This window comes from Hemiscyllium ocellatum, chromosome 3 (genome assembly GCF_020745735.1).
Source record: "Hemiscyllium ocellatum isolate sHemOce1 chromosome 3, sHemOce1.pat.X.cur, whole genome shotgun sequence".
NCBI classification, from domain to species: domain Eukaryota; kingdom Metazoa; phylum Chordata; class Chondrichthyes; order Orectolobiformes; family Hemiscylliidae; genus Hemiscyllium; species Hemiscyllium ocellatum.
This window is the reverse complement of record NC_083403.1, coordinates 45,941,493-45,954,828: the sequence shown is the minus strand read 5'-3', so window position 1 is coordinate 45,954,828 and position 13,336 is coordinate 45,941,493.

The window sequence follows — 13,336 nt, the reverse complement described above, 5'->3', positions numbered from 1 at the left end:
AATCCTCCAATTCGGCACTACCCCCTTGAACTGTCCTACCTGTCCATCTTCCTTCTCACCAATCTGCTCCACCCTTCCCACCGACCTATCACAATTACCTGCACCTGAATCCACCTATCACCATCTCACCTACCTTCCCTCCCAGTCCCACTCAACCCCTTACTTATCTCTCACCCCCCTTCCCCTCCACATTCCTGATGAAGGGCTTATGCTTGAAATGTCGACTCTCCTGCTCCTCGGATGATGCCTGACCTGCTGTGCTTTTCTAGTGCCACACATTTTGAGTATGACTCTCCAACATCTGCAGTCCTCACTTTCCCCTATGAACTTGAGTGTGCTATGCTGAGAATATGAACAGTTCAAAAATTAGAAAAACTGGTGTCTGTGAAAGTGATCATGAAATTATTGGATTGCTTGTAGAAGATGACTATTTTCATGTATTCCTTTTTTCCTAACTGTTCCTTGTTTATGGAAAGCAGATCCCAGAGATATGGGAGAGATGTTGAAGAAACAAAAAAGCAGGGCAGGTAAGAGACTGGGGGTTTGGCAGCCAAGTACACTTTATCTACTATTCTATCATAGTGACAACCTTCTAATATCACTATATACTTGCGCTGAACGTTTGTATAATTCTTCATACAATCATTGATTTGATTAAAATTAAAAGGTTTGTATCTTTTAAATTCAGTATTAAACATTTATTAGCCATGTACATTATAAGGAATTGTAACAGGACCTGATGGGAAATCAATAGGATTGCATCAATTATCCTAGTCACACCCTAGTCAATTGTATATTTCATTAATCTCATATTAAAGTGAATCAGGGGATTTGAGATTTGTCCTCATTTCCCTGAAAACTGATTGAACAGTGGGGTTTAGGGTTTGGGTCTGGCTTTGCTGCCCCTTTCCCTGTAAATTGTTGTTTCTTGTATATGATTGTTTATGTTAACTCTTTGTTTGTAATTTATATTGGCTGACAAAATAAAACAAAAGTGAAGTCAGGCAGGGAGTAAAACAGGCTGTGAACCCAATTTGTTTATTTTTCCGTATCATACAAAGGCTAAAATGGCCCCATCAGCTTTACTCAATGCCTCTGAGGTTCTACAGGTTTACATACTGCAGCCAGAGAGTGCTGCTGGTGGATATTGAATCCTGGGGGAAGGATGTTCCATCCAGAATAGAGGCAAGCCCTTGAGAACTGCTGTAACTGCACATAAATATTCCATCAAATATATTCATATAAGCCATGTAGAAGATGACAAGGTTTTAAGGGGTGGGGTCAGAAAATGAACCATTTGATCTTCTAAGGGAAAATTACTGCAGATTCTAGAAACGACTTAAAGGAAAAAATGCTGGAATTCACAACTGGTCAGGCCGCATCCTTGCAGAGAGAACAAACTAACATGAAGCGCTGATGAAGAGTCATCTAGACTGGAAATGTTAGCCTACATTTAACCTGCACCCCATCTCTGCCAGAACGTTGGAATTTCTACATGAGAAGGGACCAAAGCCCACCTACATAGCCTTCTACTATCCTGATGGTTGCATGATATAACAATAACAGAGCTGCAAAATAATGATAATCAATATCCAGGAAAAGCTTAATTGCTGACAGCTTCAAGATTTAGAATTATCCATGCCTCCCTAATGTGCTACACTTCTTATATGTCAAATTGCCCATATACTGTATCACAAAATATTATTCTCTGAGAGATCTAATCAGAATTTAAATTAATCAATTTTATCTGTTTCATCTCTCAAGAAAACCTGTTTTATAGACTAACCATTGACTCACTTAAATGATGGCCTAGTTTTTACAGAGTGTTTGACAGTATCAGCATCAACCTGCTAAATCAGGTGACAGCTTCAAGATTTTGCACAAATGCACAAAAGGTCTGTCACTCATTACTCTGCCGTCGACTGTGGTGTGAACCATCCTCCCCTCCCCATACTAGAAGAAAGTGAGGACTGCAGATGCTGGAGATCAGAGTGAAAAATGTGTTGCTGGAAAAGCGCAGCAGGTCAGGCAGCATCTAAGGAGCAGGAGAATCGACGTTTCGGGCATAAGCCCTTCTTCAGGAAACTGAAAAAGGGCTTATGCCCGAAACGTCGATTCTCCTGTTTCTTGGATGCTGCCTGACCTGCTGCACTTTTCCAGTAACACATTTTTCAGCTCCCCTCCCCATACCTCACACGCAGAGGCAATAATCAGTGAAATCAACTGATCTGGTACTTGCTCTGCATTTGCATATCATTATTAAAAACCTGTAACATATTATCTTTGGTCAGTGAGGTATAAGTCAGTTTTTAACAGCGATTGCAGTAATATTTACCTCTGAACAACCTTTCTTGTCCTGAAAACAAATTACATTTGTAGAATGTTGTTAGCTCTTTCCATTATGGTTAATTATTAGATTTTTAATTTACACATTCAATGTGGACAACAATAGCAAGGTCAGCATTTATTGGCTATCTGTAACAGTCTTTGAGAAGGTAATGGTGAAATTTTTGAACAAATGTAGTCTAAACACTTTTAGGAGGGAAGTCATAGGATTTGAAACTGACAGTGAAGAGATGTTGATACAATTCCAACATGGAATGGTGTCTGGCTTTGTGGAGAGTGTACAGGTGCTAGTATCCCTATGCATTTGATATCTTGCAGTGGCAGAGTAAAGGTTCTGGGGTTTGGGATGCAGTGAAAGAAACCATGTTGAGTTATTGCAATGCATCTTGTAGATGATACCAACAACTGTCACAACTGTTTGTCTGGGGTAGAGGGCATGAGTGCTTAAGGTGGAGTACTAATTAGGCAGGCTCCTTTGTCCCAGATGGTATTGAGTGTATTAACACTTACTCAGCCAAGTGGAGAGTATGCCATCACATTCCTGACATGTGCCTTGCAGATGGTGGACAGGCTTCAAACAGTCAAGCGATGAATTATTTCCCCACTAATTTCCCATTCTCTGATCTGATCCTGTAGCTGTAGTATTTATATCACTGTTTTAGTTGAGTTTCTGTTCAATGGTAATCCACAAGACAGTGATAGTTAGAGATTCAGCAATGGTAATGTCATTGTTCAAGATGGTCATTATCTGGCACTTACGTTACGTGAATGTTCATTGTAACGTTCTCCAACTTCTTAAAGGTACAAATTCTTCAACATTTTAAGTATTAAACACTTTCTCATCATCAACAGCATCCCCACCTCTGACCTTATGGAGGGAAGGTGAGGGTCATTGAGAGAGACAGCTGAAGATGGTTGGGCCTAGGACACTTCCCTGGAGAATTCCTGCAGTGATATACCAGGACTGATATGATTGACCTCCAACAATTACACTTTCTGCAAGGAGAGAAAAGAGCTGACGTTTTGAGTCTAACTGATCCTTTGTTAAAACTTTGTCAAAGATTTTCTCTTTTGGTTTCAGGTTCCAGCATCTGCAGTAATTTGCTTTTATTACACTTTCTGTTGTGCTTGGTCTGACTCCAATCAGGGAATGGTTTTCTCTGAGATTCACATTAATGTTCATTGTGTTAGTAATCCTTGATGCTACGTTTGGTAAAATGCTGCTTTAATATCAGGATAGTCACTCTCACCAACTCTAAAATTCAGCTCTTTTGTCTATACTAGGATAAAGGATAATGATATCTGGAGCTGAGTGACCCTGGCAGAACCCATACTCAGCATTAGTGAGTGTGTTATTAGAGGTAAATTACTGAGTTAGTGCCACTTTGTTAGACTATTGATGACTATTTCTATAACTTTGTTGATAACTAAGAGGAGATAGATGGGACAATAGTTTGCCAAGATGAAATAGTCTCCTTTTTATGTGCAGGACATAAATCTGCACAATCTTCCCAATTGTTAGATACTGGAGATGTCAATGTTGCAGCTGTACTGGAACAATTTGACTAGAGAGCAGTTAGTTCTGTACCACAGCTTTGATGTTGTCAGGATGCATAGCCTTCATAGTATTCAGTGAGTTCAGCCATTTTTTGATGTCACATGGAATTTATGAAATTGGGAGAAGACTGGCCTCTGAGGAGGAGGTAGAGATGGATCATTTACTTAGCATTTGTTGCTGAAGGTGGCTTCAAATGGGAAGGTGATGGCCTAGAGGTAAAATTACTCAAAGAGACCCAGATAATGTTTTAAGGATCCGGGTTTGAATCCTGCCACAGTAAATGGCGAAATTTGAATTGAATAAAAATCAGGAATTAGGAGTCTAATGATGATCCTTAATCCATTGCTGATTGTCAGAAAAAACCCATCTCGTACACTGATGTCCTTTAGGGAAGGAAACCTACCTGGTCTGGTGACTCCAGACCCACAGCAATGTGGCAAACTCTTAACTGCTCTCTGGGCAATTAGGAATGGATGATAAATGCCTGTCTAGTCAGGGATGCCCTCATCCAATGAATGAAAAAGAAACACATTAGTCTTATCTTATATACTTATATACTGAGATTTTCCATCATTGAGGATGGACATGTTGAGGAACCTCCTTTTCTTTAGGTTAGTTGTTTAATTATCCATGCTCCATAACTGGATGTGGCTGAACTTCAGAGTTTAAATCTGACCCATTAGTTGTGGGGTCATTTTGCTCTGTCTATTGCATGCTAGTTTGTAATCCTATGCTGTAGCTTCACTAGACTGACACTTCATTTTATTTTGTCCAGTACTGGAAAATGGAATATTGTTGTTTATTTTAAGGGAAATGCAATATAAAAGTAGAGATATATTGCAACAGTTCTACAGAGTGAGCTCACATCTGGATTACTATGTTTGGTTTTAGATATTTTATTTAAGAAAGGATATAATTGCATTAGAGCGGTCTAGAAAAAGCTCAATTGAATGATTCATGGGATGAAGAGGTATTTTATGAAGAAATGTTGGATGGTTTGCCTGTATCCACTGGTGTTTAGAAGAATGTAAGATAATCTTATTGAAACACATAATATTCTTACAGACTTGGCAGGGTAGATGCTGAGAATATATTTCCTCTTATGGTGCGCTACAGCGGTGAGATTTTAACTCATGCGTGTGGACCATTAATCTGAGCCTCTGGAAAGCTAATCTACTGAAATTGCCACTCTACTATCTTTCCAAGTTCCTGACCTTTCAAGTAATTTATTTTTGAAAAAAAAACATACACAAGCTTTTTTTTGTCTATGACATTTTATCTTCAAACTTACTCCCATTTATATATCCCAATCTTCATTTAATGTTTTGTAAAATTTGAAATGGTTTGATTTTAATTCTTTTCTTTTCCTAGCTTAATGGTGATCCCTATTAAACACTTCTATAATCAATTGTTGTGAGGGTTAGAAGCTTCGCTACTGAAATCACAAGATCTCTCAGTGTGGCTTTCTTCAAAGTCAGCAGTGAATAGCCTTGCATTACCACTGATTGCAAAATCTGAACTGATATTTCCATAGATTAGATTATTTACAGTGTGGAAACAGGCCCTTCGGCCCAACAAGTCCACACCGACTCTCTGAAGAGCACCCACCCAGACCACCTCCCCTACATTTACCCCTTCACCTAAAACTATGGGCAATTTAGCATGGCTAATTTACCTAACCGCACATTTTTTGGGCTGTGGGAGGAAACTGGAGCACCCAGAGGAAATACACGCAAACACAGGGAGAATGTGCAAACTCCCCACAGACAGTTGCCTGAGGTGGGAATTGAACCTTAGTCTCTGGCACTGTGAGGCAGCTGTGCCACTGTGCTACTGTGCCGCCCCCTTTTTTTACTTTTGAATCTTCTGAATTTCCTCTACAAGATGATTCGGGGTTTAGATAGGGTTGACCATGCGAACCTTTGTCCACGTATGGATTCAGATATTACAAGGGGGCATAGCTTTAAATTAAGGGGTGGTAGGTATAGGATAGATGTTAGGGGTAGATTCTTTACTCAGCGAGTCGTGAGTTCATGGAATGCCCTACCAGCAACAGTGGTGGACTCTCCCTCTTTATGGGCACTTAAACGGGCATTGGATAGGCATATGGAAGATAGTGGGCTAGTGTAGGTTCGGTGGGCTTGGATTGGCGCAACATCGAGGGCTGAAGGGCCTGTACTGTGCTGTATTTTTCTATGTTCTATGTACAAGCACAGGCCATATTCTCTGGTGCTATTAATGACTCGGCCTGTTACAAACTTGGAATTCATTTTGAAGGGACACCATCACCACAAGGATTTAAGTGATTCAAATAGACAGCAATTTTCTCAAAGCTGTTATGGAAGGGAAAGGAAAACCATTGGGCTGGAGTTTTATTATTAGGCTGGAAGCATGAGTTGGGAAATTATACAACTCAGCAAATCTGTCTCTGAATAAATGGTCCCCACATACATTATTTCAATTCCAGGTGAGACTAAATCAGGCCCACAAACCCCAGAAACAGTTCAGTGACACCAGGTGGGTGGGCAACTGAAGAGGTGGACTGTTCTGGAAAAAAAAAATTCAGTTCTCTTTGTCCCAGCCATTTTAATGGCTGTTAGGTGCTCAAATACTCCCTCCTTACCCTCCCTCACCCCCCTCACTCCTCATATCCCTTTATATGTTTTCTGACCTTATATGATTTCCTTGCCTCCATGACCCTAGGTGACTGATATACACCCCTGTATCATCCATGGGCCACCTAGTATGTAACTACGTACATAACAAATGAGCTATATATCTATGGCAGGTCATGAAAGAACTGTCATTCTAAACTTTACTTTTAAAAAAAAATGTTGTGCTGATAGCTCTGTAAGGGTGTCAATCACGCTGCCATTCATGGTTTCAATTACAGAAACCTTATCCCATTTCAGACAGCTTAATCTTGCTTAAGTAAACTTACAGACTGTAAAAGCAGTTCAAAGGCAGAATATCTCATTATAACTTCAAATATGTCAGTCAAGGTAACACTCAACATTAGCATGAGTAAACAGATCCCTGCTGAGCTAGTCCATTAATGTGATTTGGACTTCAGCCAAGCATTCATAACAATGTTACCTGGAGAACCAGATCTCTGACCATCTGCATCTGTTAATAAAGTTGCCAAAGGGTTTCGGTATAAATGCTTCTTGAACTCGGGGACCACACTGGGGAAATGGGTATTGGAGGGGATATTCAGGGGACATAGAAAGCATGAAGAGGGCATGGGTGTTTGGAAGGACATTTATAAACCTTTTAAGCATACGTTGCAAGGGATTTCTGAATTCAGACATTTCCTCTGAGGGTCTGTGTGCCATAGGTCCTAAAGAATCTGATGGAACTCCATGAAAATTATGGATGGGGGTGGATCTGAGTTACTTACCCTGACAATAAAACCAGCCAGGTTGGGAGTGCAGCTATGGGCGTATTACTTACATCCTGTGCCAACAAGTATTGTTAGTGCAGGGAATGGAGGACAGGAATCTGAGGATTGGGTCTCACCCGCTGCTTTTTACGGTCTCTGGAATCAGCTTGGCCGTGTGTCACTCACATTCCAAGAATATGTTTTCTAAATGTCGCTGGACTTGCCAGCACTGAACCCAAGGGATTAGATTAGATTACTTACAGTGTGGAAACAGGCCCTTCGGCCCAACAAGTCAACACCGACCCACCGAAGCGCAACCCACCCATACCCCTACGTTACCCCTTTACCTAACACTATGGGCAATTTGGAATGGCCAATTCACCTGACCTGCACATCTTTGGACTGTGGGAGGAAACCGGAGCACCCGGAGGAAACCCACCCAGACACGGGGAGAATGTACAAACTCCACACAGTCGCCTGAGTCGGGAATTGAACCCGGGTCTCCGGCGCTGTGAGACAGCAGTGCTAACCACTGTGCCACCGTGCCGTTTAATGGAATAGTTTGCTGTCTTGTATTTGGGTGTCCCAGGTCTGTCAATGCTGCCATGAGAATCCACCCACTACATGTTAATTCCTTGATCCAGAGAACTCCTACTAGATTAGGCATTGGTTAGTGCTGGACTATAATTCCCAAGCTGTTAATACCAGTGGCATCAAAGAAGGTTTTCTGGGATCTGGTGTTTCACTTTAAATAGTTTAAACAGCCTCTGGTAACCCCACTTTGAATGACCAATTCCAGTCATGTTCATCTGCATCGAACACTTTCAACTGAGTAGAATTGCCTTAAAAAGATTTGATTTGTTATTGATTTATTAGCTTTGGAATGGCCTCATTTCAAATTAGTGTATGGCTCCTTTCTTCCCAATATATAACTTATCAACAAAGAACATTGCATTGAAAGTAAACTGTCAGAGTAAGCATCATAATATATAATATCACAGAACTGCTCCAAAGCACATCTGCCTGTTGTAAGAATCATTCCTTAAATTTAAGTATCTCTTAGTAAGAGCAGCCTTGACTAATTGTAATGTGTTATAATGAAACACCATGTCATTCCAATGTTTTGGGTGGCTGGGTGGAGAGATGGACAGACTGATGAATGAAGTATAACTACAATCACTAATCCACAGAGTGGTGGCACAGAACAAACATAAACAGAGTGCATTGTAAATAGAGCACAAAAGCTGGGAATTTATTGAGAATGTGAATTCTTTGTTAAGTACTGGGTGAGATTTTGTTTTAATGTTCTAATTTAAATTAGAACTTTGAAAATGATAAAATAACAACTGCCTTTCGGTAGCAGTCAATTGTCATTCAACTGTATTCAACTGAATAGGTGCCAATTACTAAATAAAAACCGAAAGCAGCTGCTGTAAAGCAAAAAGAAAAACCAGCGTTGGTGGAAAAGTTCAGCAGGTCTGGCAGTATCTATGAAGAGAAATCAGAGTTAATATTTCAGGTCTGATGAACCTTCTTCAGAATAATTACTGTATGATGGAAGTTAAGTCAGTACCTGCAACTTATGTGTAGAAAATGATTGTAAACTATATCCACTGACACAGAGTATAGGAGTATAGCATCAACAGAGTACAAAAATTGATATGAGTGGCAATTTGGTGTAAAGTGGAAAGGACTTATGGCTTTTTGCCTTTAATACTTGTTGTTCATACTTTTGTTCAATGTATTAATATTTAGTTCCAGTTAGTGTGAAAAACATGAAAAAAATACAGACTGAAAAATGGATAAAAATAATATAAATGCTCCAGGCAGAGAAATGGCAAGTTGGATTATGCATTGAAATTTATTGTGTCAGAGTCCGGGGACAGCAGGATAATTCTAAGCGCGATCATCTGCAGTTAATGTCTCCACCTCAGTGTTTGGGCTCAGAGTCATCAATTTGGAGGCACTTTAATGCAAAAAGGCAAATGAGAAATATTTACATCTCCTGTTCATGATTCCAGTCTCAATAGAAAGGTTAGAAAATGAAGTTTGTGTGCAGTGTAAGGACACCCTGGTAAGACAGAGCATGACAATCTGTAGAAACTAATGCTACCCGAAAGATACGTGCAATTGTTAGCTCTGAGCATAAGAACATTGTTGGAAAGATAGCCAGAATGCAAATCATTGCTGAAGGCTGTTCAAAGAGGGTAGAAGATGATTAGATTCCCTACAGTATGGAAACAGGCCCCTTGGCCAAACAAGTCCACACCAGCTCTCTGAAGAGAACCCACCCAGACCCATTCTCCCACCCTACACTTATCCCGGACTAATGTACCTAACACTATGGGCAATTTAGCATGGCCAATTCACCTCGCCTGCACATCTATGGAATACGGGAGGAAACCGGAGCACCCAGAGGAAATCTATGCAGACACAGGAAGAATCTGTAAACTCTACACAGAGCCACCCAAGGTGGGAATTGAACCTGGGTCCCTGGCACTATGAGGCTACAGTGCTAATTGCTGAGCCAGTGTGCTGCCCCAAAGAAGAAGGACAAAGTGGAGTACAATGTGACAGTTGTGTGAGATTAAAGGGACAGATAATATCCATTGTAATTAGGATGTTGCCTACATGTATACATGTTGCCTATCTTATGTCAAGGCTCTAGGAGAAAGTGAGGACTGCAGATGCTGGAGGTCAGAGCTGAAAATGTGATGCTGGAAAAGCACAGCAGGTCAGGCAGCATCCAAGGAGCAGGAGAGTCAACGTTTCGGGCATGAGCCCTTTCCTGAAGAAGGGCTCGTGCCCAATACGTTGACTCTCCTGCTCCTTGGATGCTGCCTGACCTGCTGCACTTTTCCAGCAACACATTTTCAGCTTATATCAAGGCTCCAAAATCAGATTGAAAGGATATTGGTGAAATGGCAGAGGATCCAGCCCTTGTAAGCCATTTTGGGACTAACAACGTAGGGAGGTGTCATGAATATTAAAGAGATAGGAAAACATAAAAATACACTAAAACTGACAAGAATGAGAATCCAAACATGAAAAGCAAAGTACTGTTTCTACTGATTGAGAAAATAGAAAGAACTGGAATGCAACAAAACAGATGGTAAGAGCTACAAATAATATATGCAGTATGAAAATGAACTTGCAAGGGAGATGAAATAATTATAAAATTATTTCACAATTGTTTTAGGGACAAATCTGGTCAGGATCAATGGGAAACTGCTAATGGTGATATTGTTTATGACGAGAGAAATGGCAGTTTTCTTTGCTGGTGAGGAAGGTTGCCAGATGTTGCAAAGAAACATACTAAATTAGGGGCAGGGACTCAGCAATATTAATATAAATAATATTCAAACTGGCATCGTGTCTCAGTGGTTAGCACTGCTGCCTTACTGCATCAAGGACCTGAGTTCAGTTCCACCCTGTGTGAAAAAGTTGCCCCTTAGGTCTCTTTTATATCTTTCCCCTCTCACCCTAAACCTACACCCTCTAGTTCTGGGCTCCCCGACCCCAGGGAAAAGACTTTGTCTATTTACTCTATCCATGCCCCTCATAATTTTGTAAACCTCTATAAGGTCACCCCACAGCCTCCGACACTCTAGGGAAAACAGCCCCAGCCTGTTCAGCCTCTCCCTATAGCTCAAATCCTCCAACCCTGGCAACATCCTTGTAAACTTTTTCTGAACCTTTTCAGGTTTTACATCTTTCCGATAGAAAGGAGACCAGAATTGCACGCAATATTCCAACAGTGGCCTAACCAATTTCCTGTACAGCTGCAACATGACCTCCCAACTCCTGTACTCAATACTCTGACCAATAAAGGAAAGCATACCAAATGCCTTCTTCACGATCCTATCTACCCGCGACTCCACTTTCAAGGAGCTATGAACCTGCGCTCCAAGGTCTCTTTGTTCAGCAGCACTCCCTAGGACCCTACCATTAAGTGTATAAGTCCTGTTAAGATTTACTTTCCCAAAATGCAGCACCTCGCATTTATCTCAGCCCATTGGCCCATCTGGTCCAGATCCTGTTGTAATCTCAAGTAACCCTCTTCGCTGTCCACTACACCTCCAATTTTGGTGTCATCTGCAAACTTACTAACTATACCTCTTCTGCTCACATCCAAATCATTTATGTAAATGACAAAAAGTAGAGGACCTAGCACCTATCCTTGTGGCACTCCACTAGTCACAGGCCTCCAGTCTGAAAAACAACCCTCCACCACCACCCTCTGTTTTCTACCTTTGAGCCAGTTCTGTATCCAAATGGCTAGTTCTCCCTGTATTCCATGGGATCTAACCTTGCTAATCAGTCTCCCATGGGGAACCTTGTCGTATGCCTTACTGAACTCCATATAGATCACATCTGCTGCTCTGAGGGAATCCTGGGCGACAGGATGTACATGTATTTGGAAAGGCAAGGACCGATTAGGGGTAGTTAACATGGCTTTGTGTGTGGGAAATCATGTCTCACAAAATTGATTGAGTTTTTTGAGGAAGTAACAAAGAGGATTGATGAGGGCAGAGCGGTAGATGTGATCTATATGCATTTCAGTAAGGCGTTCGACAAGGTTCCCCATGGGAGATTGATTAGCAAGGTTAGATCTCATGGGATACAGGGAGAACTAGCCATTTGATTACATAACTGACTCAAAGGTAGAAGACAGAGGGTGATAGTGGAAGGTAGTTTTTCAGACTGGAGGCCTGTGACCAGTGGAGTGCCATAAGGATCGGTTCTGGGTCCTCTACTCTTTGTACATCTCTATAACTCTATCTATAACTTGCCAACCACTGACATCAGGTTCACTGGTCTATAATTCCCTGGCTTGTCCTTACCACCCTTCTTAAACAGTGGCACCATGTTAGCTAACCTCCAGTCTTCCGGCAACTCACCTGTAACTATTGATGATACAAACATCTCAGCAAGAGGTGCAACAATCACTTCCCTAGCTTCCCACAGAGTTCTAGGGTACACCTGATCAGGCCCTGGGGATTTATCCAACTTTATGCGTTTCAAGACATCCAGCACTTCCTCCTCTGTAATTTGGACATTTTGCACAGTATCACCATCTATTTCCCTACAGTCTATATCTTCCATATCATTTTCCACAGTAAATACTGATGTAAAATAGTCATTCAGTATCTCCCCCATTTTCTCTGGCTCCACACAAAGGCCACCTTACTGATCTTTGAGGGGCCCTATTTTCTCCCTAGTTACCCTTTGTCCTTAACGTATTTGTAAAAACCCTTTTACAATTAAGGATTCTCCTTAATTCTATTTGCCAAAACTATCTCATGTCCCCTTTTTTCCCTGTTTTCCCTCTTATCTATACTCCTACTGTCTTTATACTCTTCTCAATCTTACAGGATATAGGGAGAACTAGTCATTTGGATATAGAACTGGTTCAAAGGTAGAAGACAGAGGGTGATGGTGGAGGGTTGTTTTTCGGACTGGAGGTCTGTGACCAGAGGAGTGCCACAAGGATCGGTGCTGGGTCCATTACTTTTCGTTATTTATATAAATGATTTGGATGTGAGCTTAAGAAGTATAGTTAGTGGAAGTATAGTGGAGAGCGAAGAAGATTATCTCAGATTACAACAGGATCTTGACCAGATGGGTCAATGGGCTGAGAAGCGGCAGATGGTGTTTAATTTAGATAAATGCGAGGTGCTGAATTTTGAGAAAGCAAATCATTGCAGGACTTATACACTTAATGGTAAGGTCCTTGGGAGTGTTGCTGAACAAAGAGACCTTGAAGTGCAGGTTCATAGCTTCTTGAAAGTAGAGTCACAGGTAGATAGGATAATAAAGAAGGCATTGGTATGCTTTTCTTTATTGATCAGAGTATTGAGTACAGGTGTTGGGAGGTCATGTTGTGGCTGTACAGGATATTGGTTAGGCCCTTGTTGGAATATTGTGTGCAATTCTGGTCTCCTTCCTATCAGAAAGATGTTGTGAAACTTGAAAGGGTTCAGAAAGGATTTACAACAATGTTATCAAGGTTGGAGGATTTGAGCTATAGGGAGAGGTTGAATAAGCTT